The sequence below is a fragment of the Petaurus breviceps genome, unplaced genomic scaffold (assembly GCF_028583685.1).
Source record: "Petaurus breviceps papuanus isolate PSGF00001 unplaced genomic scaffold, PetGlider_PUasm1.0 90603, whole genome shotgun sequence".
In the NCBI taxonomy this organism is placed as follows: domain Eukaryota; kingdom Metazoa; phylum Chordata; class Mammalia; order Diprotodontia; family Petauridae; genus Petaurus; species Petaurus breviceps.
Genome location: NW_027187284.1, coordinates 7,150,446 through 7,163,703, shown reverse-complemented (window position 1 = coordinate 7,163,703; position 13,258 = coordinate 7,150,446). Strand labels below are relative to the sequence as shown.

Here is a 13,258-nt window from a genome sequence, read left to right as displayed (position 1 = left end):
GACTTTTAGAAGAAAAACTGGGTATTGCTAAGTAGCTTTCAACTACCAACATCCAAGTTCCTGACTTTCAAATAATTTTTTCAGAGACATAATAGATGGTTTAGTTACAGGCCAATTCTTCCTATCCCCCTAACCCTAAAATACACTACTAGGGGATGAGTGTAATGTCTTCTGGGCAGAAACGTAAAGATACCATTACAGATGCATTTTATTCTTGAACATGTGGCTGACAAAATCTTTCAACTTCAGTTACTGTGTGATGTCTATTAGGTCTTCTAGACCTGACCCTGGCAGGTCTACCAGCTGCTATCTGATTTACGTTCATAATCAAATGTCTCTGCTGGGTTGAAGATAAGCGCTGTGAGTAGATGCGTCCTCACTGTCACTGCTAGCATCTGATTCAGTTTCCTCAATGGAAGCCTCTGGTGCTAGTACTCTGTCTTCCTCTCCCTCTCCCCTGAGACTCCTTTCAGCCAATGCTATTTTCACTGATTTGCAAATGAGCAAAACAGTCCTCTAGAGAAGTGCTTGCATCAGGTGAAGGTGTTGCAGGGCTTGTTAACTGGCTGTCTAGTCAAGTGTGGGGTCTAACAGAAGTAGACACTTGGAGGCAGCACAGAAGCCTCTAGTACCAGCCTGGGCTAATATGTCATCCATTCCATAAGCAGAGCTCTCTCTTGCTAAAGTTGACCGCAATAGAATCACAGTCCAGCCTAAGTTTAGGCACTCTCGTCTTTTCTTTCCCATCTATTATGTCCGGTTTAATCTTCCTACATCATCCACGTTCCTTTCTCCTGTATTGAGCCATGTTTTCAGGATCAGCAACATACAGAAACCAGTCAATTAACATTTCAGTGCCTCTTTTGCCTTTGGAGAAAGCGTCTTCCAACTCCCTGCTGGTGTGTTCATCATGTTGCCACCACCCATTTCTTCCTTCACAATACCAGGCATATTCTTCATTGTCTCTACTTGCTACTTTTAGCTGCTCTGGTGTTACCAAGGTTGGCTTGTCAAGAAAGACCTCAGGAATTTCCTGCCGACAGAGTGCACATCGCTTTCCTGAGCCATGAAGCTCCCTTTACACACAAATAGCAGAATGTGCACTTACAAGGAGGATTGCATGGGTGAGCATGTTTGCAGACAGAAGGCACATTCAGGGACAGTCAGAGAAGGTCCAGCATCGGAATGGGACTCATTTCCCATTCTTCTGCTCATGGGAAGTATGTTTATTATGTGTGATCAATTTCACTAGTCAGCCATCCTCAGTCCGGATTCAGGTCCAGGCTCTGACACAAAATGTCTGCGTAATCCTGGAAAAGGCACAACCTCTCCATGACCAACTTTCTAAGACTCTAAGATACATTGGTAGGAGGAGTTTCCTCACTGGGAGCTCCCAATGATGAGGGGCCAGAGATGTTGAGGGAACTTTTATTTCTATCATCAACCCCATTCATGTCTGTTATAAGAATAAAACATCCTCTTCACAGTCAAGTTAAAGTACTTTTTCCTAACAGCTGGTTCATTCTTTGTGTTGCAAAGGGAGGCTCCTACTTTCTCCAGGAGCTCACATTATGATTGGGGAGACAATACACATGAAAGGCTTCAGCTGCAAGTTAGATGAAAAGGTTTCAAAGAGGTCACCTAGAAAAGCAGACTCCCTTCTCCCTTTTCCCTGGGGATGTTGCTTTTCAATGATGTCTTACTTGGCTTTCTTCCTGCCCATCCCTCAACACAGTGTAATTTAGTTAGATGCATATATTCTGGACTGAATCTCTGATTTGATTTAGAGAATTCCCAGTGAGATAACTCCCTCTGCCAGTGAATATCTGGTTCAGCCTTAGAGAATTGCCTAGGGGCATTAAGAGGCTAGGTGATTTGCTCAGGGTCACATATCCAGATACGTATCAGAGAGAAAGGGTGAACCTGGGTATTCCAAATTCCAAAACTGGCTAAAGTATAACAGCCCATCCTGATTGTCTACCCAGATGTCTTAGAACTCTCTGCTTTCATCTGATGGTTTTTGGAAGCTTCAAAGTGAGAGAAGCTTGGGTGGCTAGGTGGCACAGTGAGTAAAAGCACCGGCCCGGAGTCAGGAGGACCCGAGTTCTGTTCTGGCCTCAGACACTAAACACCCACACACACACACAAAAAAAAAAACTAGCCATGTAACCTTGGGCAAGTTACTTAACCCCAATTGCCCTCCAAAAGGCAAAAAAAAAAAAGCGATAGAAGCTGGTAACTTTGTGGAAAATATTTTCAGGCCAGGGGAATACAAGTCACATTTGTCCGTTCTTGAGACCTTCTCTAGGTATTGGCTAGACTCTCCCTCCCCTGCCTCTGCTGACCTTAGATTTGGGCTTCTGCTATGCTGGTGGAATATAGAGAGATAGGGATGGCAGAATGATGTCTTGCAAGCCTAGTCGAGGAGAAATGATGCCTCCACATGTTCTTCAGACAGGATGGTTGTCATGATGCCTGGACTTCTGTATTGGGTGGCCAGAGTTTCTACACCAATAACAAAAGCCTTTCTGAGCCTACTGCGCCTTGGGAGACTGTAGCCTCCTGCCAATTCTCTCTAGCTTATCTCATTGCTGGCTTCTATTGTGTCTCAAGGGCTACTAGCACAGCTGGACCAGATTATCAGGGCTACCTCTACAATCCTGGCACCACCACTTGAGAGTCCTCCCCTAAGAAGCAGCATGTCATCAGAGTTGGCTTGCGTATCCATCAAGATGACCAATTGCCACCAATAGCATATGGGCACAGGAGCCCTGGGAAAGGCAACACGGCCCAGACCACTGTCCTTCTTACAGCTCAGCCCTCATAGCCATCATCTAGGGAAACAGCTCCTGTGGAGAAGGGACCAGTTATCTTCATCAACTTCCATACACAGGGCATGTAGGTCAGCCTAGTTGAAGCAGCAGAGTACCTTGAAGGGAAGACAGAAGGTTTCAAGTAAGTCAAACAACCACTACCTCCTTGACCATCATCTTCCCTCAGACCCTGCTGGAGACAGCCCAATACTCTTAAACCAAGAGCCCTGACAATGGCAGTGTTTCTATTGCCCTTATCAACCTGGGAAGCAGCCCTTGTGGAGATGCATCCTGGAAACCACTCCTACAGGTACTACAGTCATAGCTACTGAACAATCAGAAAACAAAGTTCTTGGCACTGTCAAATGTTGCATGATTTTATCAGTGGAAATGACATTTAAAAATAGGTACAAATATCTGCTTTGTACCCACACCTAAAAATCATGGGTCCTTTTCATCTGACTTGCAATTGAAACCTTAGATCTTCCCTGCCCCTTAATAAGCTTAAGGGAATTTGAAGACCTTTACTGCTTTGAAAATATATTCTTCCCCCTAATAGGCTGTATGTATTCACATGGAGTCTGTGGTGGGAGGACTTTGCTGAAGGGTGGAGCAGAGCCCCCCAGGAAGTTGGGAGTCAGAGCCAGATAGACCACTGGGAGGAAAGCATGCTTAGCCAAGGAGACAGATAGGCTCATTAGTAAGTATTGGTCAAATAATGGTTTCTGGGAAGGCTAAAGGATGGTGTGGCTCTCGGCTATATGGTGGGTGATACATTAACTTCTATATTGCTATAATGGATTCAATTTCCTGCTGTTAGGATTTGGTTTTCTGGTGTTTGGATAAATGTTTCATTTCTTCTTCTTTATGGAAAATCTGTTATATTTTGTGATTGAGCACCATGCAGGTATATTTATAGTGATTGCTGGCACTGTGAATATTGCATTGATGCTACATCCGTATCTGTTGTTTTCCCCATTGGAAGGTGAACTCATTGAAAGCAGGAACTCCCTTTTCTATTTTTAGTTAGCATGGTGCTTTGCACATAGAAAACATTCAATAAATGCTTCATTATTCATTTACAATATTTTGTCCTAAATTCACTTCTTCGGATCTTCCATTTGTACCAGCACATCCATAAAAAAACCAGGAATCTCTGAAGCAAGGAGCTCCCTCAACTGCTTTGGTGAATCCTTTTTTTTTTCCCCAAAGGAAATTCTCTGCCAGAACCACCTCCCTCCAGACCTAAATGCATCTTAGCTAGTGGAATTCATTAATGAAGGAGTTCTTAACTATTCTCTGTCAGTCTGGTGAAGTTTATGGGTCCCTCTTCAGAACAATGTTCATTGCCTACATTCATAATTGAAGGAAATGCTAAATTTCAGTTAAGGATTGGTGGACCCCATATTAAGAACTCCAGATTAAAATATGTGAGCCACAATCCTGATCCTTGCCTTATACCCAACACTGAAGCCAAGGCAACTTGGTTCTACACTGCTGGTGTTCCCCTGAAAAAGGTTTTCAATTAGAAAAGGTCCCTCCCAATTTCCTAATTATGAATAATTAGGCAGGAGACTCAATGTCATCTCCTAGTATTGTCATTAGCTAGTTCAACTTGAGCAAGTCACACTCCTGCTCAAAACTTCATTTTCTCATTTTGTAAAATGGGAATCATAATACTTGTATAACCCACTTCCTAGGGTTGTTAATGAGGGAAACACTTTATAAATATTAGGATGCTGGAAAAATATGAGATGTTGAAGGCACCTGTGCCTGATCTGATGGAAAAGTGTGGGACTCTGTCCAAGGAATGTTGAGATGATATCTTTCCACTGCCCCCCAAAAAGCGCTACTTTATACATTCACAGGTTGCTATGGAGAATAGAGGAGGCGCTAAGAAGGTGCAATCTCTGTAGGATGTTCCTGCTGAGTAACAATCAGGACAGCTTGCAAAGACTTACTGTAGTAGCAAACACCCTAGCACACCCAGGATGGCCTGCTAGCACAGGTTCTTTGACCTGCTTTTCTAAAGGAAAGACAGCTTCAAAGGAGTCAACAATTTTACTTTAATCAAACATATAAGTCATTGACTAGTTCAGTCAGCACCCTAAAAGTGGAGAAAATACAAGCAGAGAAGTAAAGAAGGTAAAGGTCATTCACTAGTTCAGGGGAAGGGTCAGCACCCCGAAAGTGGAGAAAATACAAGCAGAGAAACATAGAGAAATTAGCACAAAGATCCAATAGACAGGCTCCAACTGTCTAAACAAAGCAATAGATACATAATCACCAGACCACGGAGGAGCCAACATCTGGGTTCTTAAAGGGGGGGGAGGGGCACCAGTTAACAACAGCTACCCAGAGCTTCATCTGGCCAAATCACAAAGACACATTCTTTCCAAAAGTGAGAGCCAAAGTAAAATACTATCCTCCCAGTACTTATAGTTTTCAACTAATAGGCTCAGGGCCAGAAGGTATCACAACTCATGGGGCTCAGTGCCTAATGAGCCAAGTAACAAAAGTTGTAAAAGCCTTCCTGCAAGCAAGCCTCTGAGTAAGCAAGTTCCTTCCCCAAGGTAATATAAATCACTATATGGGCTCTGTATGACTCAGGATGTGTCACAGTTTTGAATTGAGCCGAAATTCAAAGCAGCAAGACACCAGTGATTGAAATACCTGTGTATCTTTAGACCTGGGCACATGGCTCCTGTTCCAAGGGAAAAGGGGATACATGGCCACAGAGGGTTATTAATGAATGGGAAAGATCGTAAATTCCATTAACCCTACACTGTACGTGTTTCAGATTGGACCCCAGGTCTGAGGGTTGATAATGTTGACAAAACATCCTATCCAACCATCATCCATGATACTGGGACCTACCTATTATCTTATAATCTTGCCATCTACCTTCACACCAAGTGTATTTCTACCTCTAGCTCTCTGAGCAAAAATGAAATTCCAGATCTTGCCAAGCTACTTATCGTATGACTCCACTCACAATCCCTGGTCCTGCCTATCCCAGAGATTTCTTATGTGGGCACCACTCCTTTCTTTATTATAACCCCTATGTGATCTCTCTGGGATTATCTCACTCTTGTATTTGTATCCCCAGGGTCTGGCACTGTACCTGGCACCCAGTAGACCCAGAATAAATTCTTGTTGATTGATTTATTGCTAAAAACGTCACTGAAATATTGGATTGCCATATGTAAATAATTTCCCTGATCTAGCATTCTAATGACCTTGTGATGAAAAGAGAATGAGGTTAGTGAAACATGACTTTTCTTAGTGAAGTCATGCTGGATTGTTATAATTACTGCCTTTTATAAGGACTGTCCAACCATCCACCTAAAAATACACTGTAATGTGTTATTGCTAGTTCATTCTTCAGGTGTTTATGTCTTATCTCTCTAACTAGATTATAACTTAGGAGGTCTTGTGGCAGCAGCAGCTCGGGAGGGAGGGGCTTGCAAGCCCTGAGACCTCTAAGGTAACTTCCCAAAAGGCAAAAGGAAGGTTCCTAGCTGTAAGAAATTAAATAAGCCCTAGAGGTGGTCTGAACGCTGCAAGCTGAATGACCCTGAGGAGCAATGCAGAGAAAAAATCATGAGTCAAGAGAAAGTTCCAGGAAATATGACAGCTTTTTTTGGGAGAAGGAAAAGATGAAGGGGTAAAATAGACAAAAGGATGTATAAACTCAAAACCGCCAGAACCCATGATTTCACCGCATGATCTTCAACTTCAGCAGAAGCAACAAAAATCTTATGATTCTATCAACAGATGCAGAAAAAGTTTTTGATGAGAAATAATACCAATTCTTATTGTTTTTTTTAAACACCCTAGAAAATATAGGAATAAACAACTCTTTTCATAATGTGATAAGCAGTACTATAGAAGCAGCATTATTTGTAATGAAGATAGTGAGAAACTTTTCCAATAAGAACAGGACAGGATGGCTATTATCACAACTGTTATTTAATGAAATACTAAGAATTGCTAGCTATCGTAGTAAAACAAGAAAAAGAAATTGAACAAATAAGAATAGGCAAAAAGGAAATGATTACTTTTGGTAGAAGATATGGTGCTAGAAAGCCAATTCAATATTACTTTAAACAAGGAACAACTTCAGCAGAGTTACTGTATATAAAATGAAACAACATAAATAATTAGCATTTCTGTGTACTATCTATAGGATAATGTATAGAATTTCTATATATTACCAACAAGAAGAAATAGAGAAATTCTATTTAAAATAGATATATAAAATACTTGAAAGTGTACTTGACAAGACACACATAGGAACGACATGAATACAACCACAAACACTTTTTTAAAAAAATATTTATTCATTTGTTATTAGTTTACAACATTCACTTTTATGAGATTTTTAGTTCTAAATTTTTCCCCATCCCTTTCCTCCCTCCTCCCTAAGATGGCATGAAATCTGTTATAGGCTATACATGTACAACCATATAAAATACTTTATTAATTATGTTGTGAAAGAAGAATCAGAACAAAAGGGAAGAACCATGAGAATGAAAAAAAAGAGAAAAAATAGTATGCTGCATTCTGCATTCAGACTCATAATTCTTTCTCTGGATGTGGATAGCATTTTCCTTCATGAGTCTTTTGGAATTGTCTTAGATCATTGCAGTGCTGAGAAGAGCTAAGTCTAACAAAATTGGTCATCTCACAATGTGGCTGTTACTGTGTACAATGTTCTCCCTGTTCTGCTCACTCCACTCAGCATCAGTTCATATAAGTCTTTTGAGGTTTTTCTGAAATCTGCCTGCTCACCCTTTCTGGTAGCATTACATTCATATACCAGAACTTGCTCAAACATTCCCCAATTGATGGGCATCCCCTCAATTTCTAATACTTTACCACCACAAAAGAGCTACTATAAATATTTTTGTATATGTGGGTGCTTTTCTCTTTTTTATGATCTCTTTGGGATACAGATCTAACAGTGGTATCACTCGATCACAGTTTTATTGCCTTTTGGGCATAGTGCCAAATTGTTCTCCAGAATGTTTGGATCTTTTCACAACTCCACCAACAGTGTATTAGTGCTACAGCTTTCCCATATCTTCTCCAACATTCATCATTCTGCTCTGTTATGTTAGCCAATCTGATAGGTATGATGTGATACTTCAGAGTTGTTTTAATTTTCATTTCTCTACTCAATAGTGATTTAGATGACTATAGATAATTTTAATTTCTTCCTCTAAAAACTCCCTGTTCATATCCTTTGATGATTTATCAGTTGAGGAATGTCTTGTATTCTAATAAATTTGACTCAGTTCTCTCCATATATGTGAGAAATGAGGCCTTTATCAGAGACACTGACTATAAAAATTTTTTCCCAGCTTTCTGCTTCCCTTCTAATCTTGGTTGCATTGACTTGCTTTGTGCAAAAGCTTTACAATTTAATGTGATCAAAATCACTCATTTTGCATTTCATAATGTTCTCTATCTTTTGTTTGGTAATAAATTCTTCCCTTCTCCATGGGGAAACTATTCCTTGCTCTCATAAGTTGCTTGTAGTTTCACCCTTTATGTCTAAATCATGTGCCCATTTTGACCCTATCGTGGTGTAGGGTGTAAGAGAATGGTATATGCCTAGTCTCTTCATGCTATTTTCTGGTTTTCCCAGCATTTTTTGTCAAATGGTGAGTTCTTATCCCAGAATCTGGGGTCTTTTGGTTTATCAAGAAGTAGATTGCTATAATCATTGACTACTGTGTCTTGTGTACCTAACCTATTCCACTGATCTACCACTCTATTTCTTAGCCAGTAACAAGTAGTTTTGATGATTGTTGCTTTATAATACAGTTTTATATCTGGTACAACTAGGCCACCTTCCCTTGCATGTCTTTTGATTAATTCCCTTGATATTCTTGACCTTTTGTGATTCCAGATGAATTTTTATGTTCTATGTGCTATATGCTCTATATGATCATTTTAATGAATTTTCTAGCTCTATAAAATAATTAATGTCAGTTTGATTGGTTGTAATGGCAAAGAAGTACTTAGTGCCTTGTTTCAGCTACTTAAGTATTTAGCACCTTGTTTCAGTTCAAGTTTCTTTTTAACCTTGCCCATGATTATATCAAATCTGTGTTAAGAAACAGAACTTATGAAACCCACAGTGGGAGGAACTTGCTGATGCAACAGAAAGGGACAGAACAGGGAGGAGCAGAACTGAGAAGAGAACACTTGTGGTGGCAGAGTTGAGAAGGAGAAAACGTGTGGTATCCTGGCACTCTGTTTGTCTGTTCTGTCTGAGTTGATTTGTGTTTGTAATACTTTGTACAGAAACATGTAATGGCAAGCAAAGAAGTAGTTGACACCTTGTTTTAGCTATTGAATCAACACCTTGTTTCAGCTATTTAATTAATGCAGAAGTAGTTAACACCTTGTTTCAGTTCATGATTATATCAAATATTAAGGTCCAGAACTTGTGAATCCCACAACTTGTGAACCCTAGAACTTGTGAACTCCTGCAACAGGAAGGGGAGGAGCTAATACCATATATAAGGAAAAGCCCAAGCTAGAGAGCCAGAATTGCTGAGAAAGAGAGATGAATTGATGAGGATGCTGGCAATGTGTTTGAATGTTATTGTGGCTTTGTTAAGCTTTGTCTTTTGAGGAACAGAAACTGTGGAGGACTTGAGGTGGACTAGAAAGTGTGAGCTTCAGTTTGGAAGAGCAACTGAACAAGGAGCTGGACAAGGAACTGAGAGCTGTCTGCCTTTGAACTCAGGTGACAGTTTGGTAGATTTGGGCAGGAGCTGGGACCATGAAAGAGGAACCACAGAAGCTGAGATCCTGCCTTGAGCCAAGATAAAAAGACCTCTCCTTGGGTATTTAATGCAAACTGAGAAGATCAATGATTTACCATGGCCTAGGGGTGGAGAACTTTGCCCTTTACATTTAGATGATTGAGTTAAGGACTTCTCTAATTAAGAAGAAAGAAGACTTTTTGATTGAAGAGATGATGTGAACTAGAGGTGGGGAACTTTGACCTTTGTACTCTGTGTTCATTAGGGAGACAAGCCTCCTTAAGGATGATTGAATTAAGGACTTAAGGAATGATTGTACTTTGTTTCCCTTAAGGAGGAATTAAGGACTTACTAAATGAGTTACTAATGATCGAATTACTAAATGAATGTACTTTGTTTAAAACTATGTGGCCGTTTTAGTGATAAGTTGTTTTGTCATAACATTGTGAATGCTGTACTTTGATTTCTGTGGGTGTTTTGCTTTAATTTACTGATGAATAAATAGAAAGTTCACTATACTTTGTAATCAGAACCTTAAATCTGTTCACAGCAGCAGTCCTCTCAAAAGCTGCTTGTGCTTGGCTTTACAAAGCCCTGGGACCTTACTGGAAGCCCTGAAAGAGGATTTTCTTGTTGTCTATTTACAGAAGTCCTGGAGGAGGGTTTTGGAGGTCCTCCGGCTATACTGACAATTTGTGTTGAGTTCTCAGACTTTGTTTGTGGGCCTGTGTTAATTTCACAGGCAGAAAATGAATTGATGATGGTGCCAGGAATGTGTATGAATATTGTTTTGGCTCTATTAAGCTTTGTCTTCCCAGAAACAGAAACTGTGAAGGACTTGAGGTGGACTGGACACTGTGAGCTTCAATATATATTGAATAGGAACTGGATGAGGATCTGGACAAGGAGCTGATCAAGGAGCTGAGAGCTGCCTACCTTTGAATCCAGGTGACAGTTGGGTAAATTCAGGAAAAAGCTGGGACCATGAAAGAGGAACCATGGAATTTGGGAGCTAGCCTCTCTTTGGATGCTGAATGCTGACTGAGAAAATCATGATTTACTGTGGGCTAGGGGGGGGAGAACTTTGTACCTCTTGAGAATGATTGAGTTAAGGATGACTGGAAACTAATCTCCAATCAAGAAGAAAGAAAACTTTTTCTTTTTTAAAGCAATCGGGGTTAAGTAACTTGCTCAAGGTTACAGGCCAGTTATTTCTGGGTGTGGTGCTGAGTATCTGAGCCCGGATTTGAGGATTTGATCTGATCCAAGTCATCCCAACACTGGAGCTGGTGCTCTTACTCGCTGAGCCACCTGGCCGCCCCTGAAAGAAAACTTTTTGACTGAGAGATTAAGACAGTGTGACCTAAGGGTGGAGGACTTTGATCTCTGTACTTTGTGTCCCTTAAAGAGGCTTGCTCCTTAAGGATGCCTGAGTTAAGCACTTACTGAATGATATCTTTTGTTTAAAACTATGTGGCCACTTGGGTGAAAACTATGTGGCCACTTTAGTGATAAGTTGTATGTTATAACATTGTGAATGCTGTACGTTGGTTTCTGTGAATGTTTTGCTTGAGTTTACTGCTGAATAAATAGAGAGTTCACTCTACTGTGTGATTAGAACCTTAAAGCTGTTCAAAACAGCAGTTCTCTGGAAAGCTGCACCTGCTTGGCTTTACATTGGTATGGCACTGAATAAGTAAATACAGTTAGGTAGAATTTTCATTTTATTATATTAGCTCAGCTTACCCATGAGCAACTAATATTTTCCCAGTTACTTAGGTCTCACTTTATTTGTGTGAAAAGTCTTTTGTAATTGTGTTCATATGGTTCCTGGGTTTGTCCTGGCAGGTAGACTCCCCAATATTTTATATCATCTACAGTTACTTTACATGGAATTTCTTTTTCTATCTCTTGCTGCTGGACTTTGTTAGTAATATACAGAAATGCTGATGATTCATGTGGGTTTAACAAATACTCTTTACACAAAGGCATTCTAGAGAAATATTAACTATTGACAGGGAAAACAAGCTAATATAAAACAAATGACAGTATGACCTAATTTAATTTACTTTTCAGTGGCCTATCAATCAAGCTACCAAATGATTGCTTTATAGAGAAAAAAAATAGTAACAAAATTAATCTGGAAGAACAAAACCTCAAGCAGTCCCAAGGGAAATGATGAAAAAAGAAAGGTGGGAAGAGTAGGAGCCCAATAGTACTAGATCTCAAATTACACTACAAAGCAATAGTCATCAAAACGATTGGGTACTGCTCAAAAAATAAAAAAAGTCAATGAAATAGAAGCAAATGAGCACTGAAACCTAGTTTTCAATAAATTAAAGATCCAGCTACTATGGAACACTTCCTTAACAACAACAAAAACTATTGTAAAAGCTGGTAATTAGGCAGACAGAAATTAGGTATCAACTAACACCTCACAACTCATATCAGGATAAGTTCCAAATGGGTATGTGACATGATAAATAAAATTAGAGGAGCAAAGAAAAATTTACTAGTTAGATTTATGCATGACTCAGAGGTCATGAACAAACAAGAGATAGAGATCACAGAAGGTAAAATAAACAGTTTTGATCGCACAATATTTAAAAGATTTTGCACAAAGAAAATCAATGCAGCTAAAAGGAGAGAGATGCAGAGGAAAAGTTTGCAACAAGTTTTTCTAATAAATGTCTCATGTCTAAGACATATATGGACCTGGTTCAAATGTAAAAAAGTAGAAGCCATTCATCAATTGACAAATGATCAAACATACAAAGAAATCCAAGCTATTAATATTTTAAAAAATTCTCTAACTCCTTAATAATTAGATAAATTCAAATTAAAACAATTCTGAGGATTTGCCTTCCACTCCTCAGAGTATATAAGTTCACAAAAAAGAAAATGATAAATGCTGGAGAGGCTATAGGAATACAAGTATATTAATGCACTCTTGGTAGAGCTGTAAACTCTTCCAGCCATTCTGAAAAGCATTGTGGAATTATGCTTAAAATATTATTAAACTGTGCATGCCTTCTGACTCAGAAATGCTGCTACCAGATATATATTCCAAAAATATCAAGTAAAGATGAAAAATACCCATATGTACAAAAGTATTTATAGTATCTTTGTTTGTGGTGGTAAAGAACCAGAAACTGAATGGATATCTACTAATTGTGGAAAGGATGAAGAAATCATGTTGTATATATGTGATAGAATACTATTGTGATATAAGAAGTGACAAAGGGGATGGTTTCAAACAAACCTGGGAAGACTCACATGAACTGATGCAAAATGAAGTAAACAGAACAAGAACAGTTTATACATTAATAATATTGTAAAGATGAATAATTTTGAAAAACAGGGAATCTGATCAATGTAAGGTCCAACCACAATTGAAGAGGACTTATCATGAAAAATGCTACCTACTTTTAGATATGTAGGTGATGGACTCAGAGTGCAGATTCAGACGTTTTTTTGACATGTCTAATTTGGGAATTTGTTTTGTGAAGGTTAACATGTTTTTAATAATTTTGTTTTTCCTGTTTTCTCAAAGGGGTGGGAAGCAGGATAGAGGTGAGGGGAGAGAGAGAGAGAGAGAGAGAGAGAGAGAGAGAGAGAGAGAGAGAGAGAGAGAGAGAGAGAGAGAGAGAGAGAGAGAGAGAG

At 39.4% G+C, this 13,258-nt stretch overlaps 1 pseudogene; it reads right to left on the bottom strand.

Annotated features, from left to right (window-relative positions):
* Positions 1-208: 208 nt before the first annotated feature.
* On the bottom strand, positions 209-1,224 carry LOC138142800 (E3 ubiquitin-protein ligase RNF146-B-like; annotated as a pseudogene).
* Between the last annotated feature and the right edge of the window lie 12,034 nt (positions 1,225-13,258).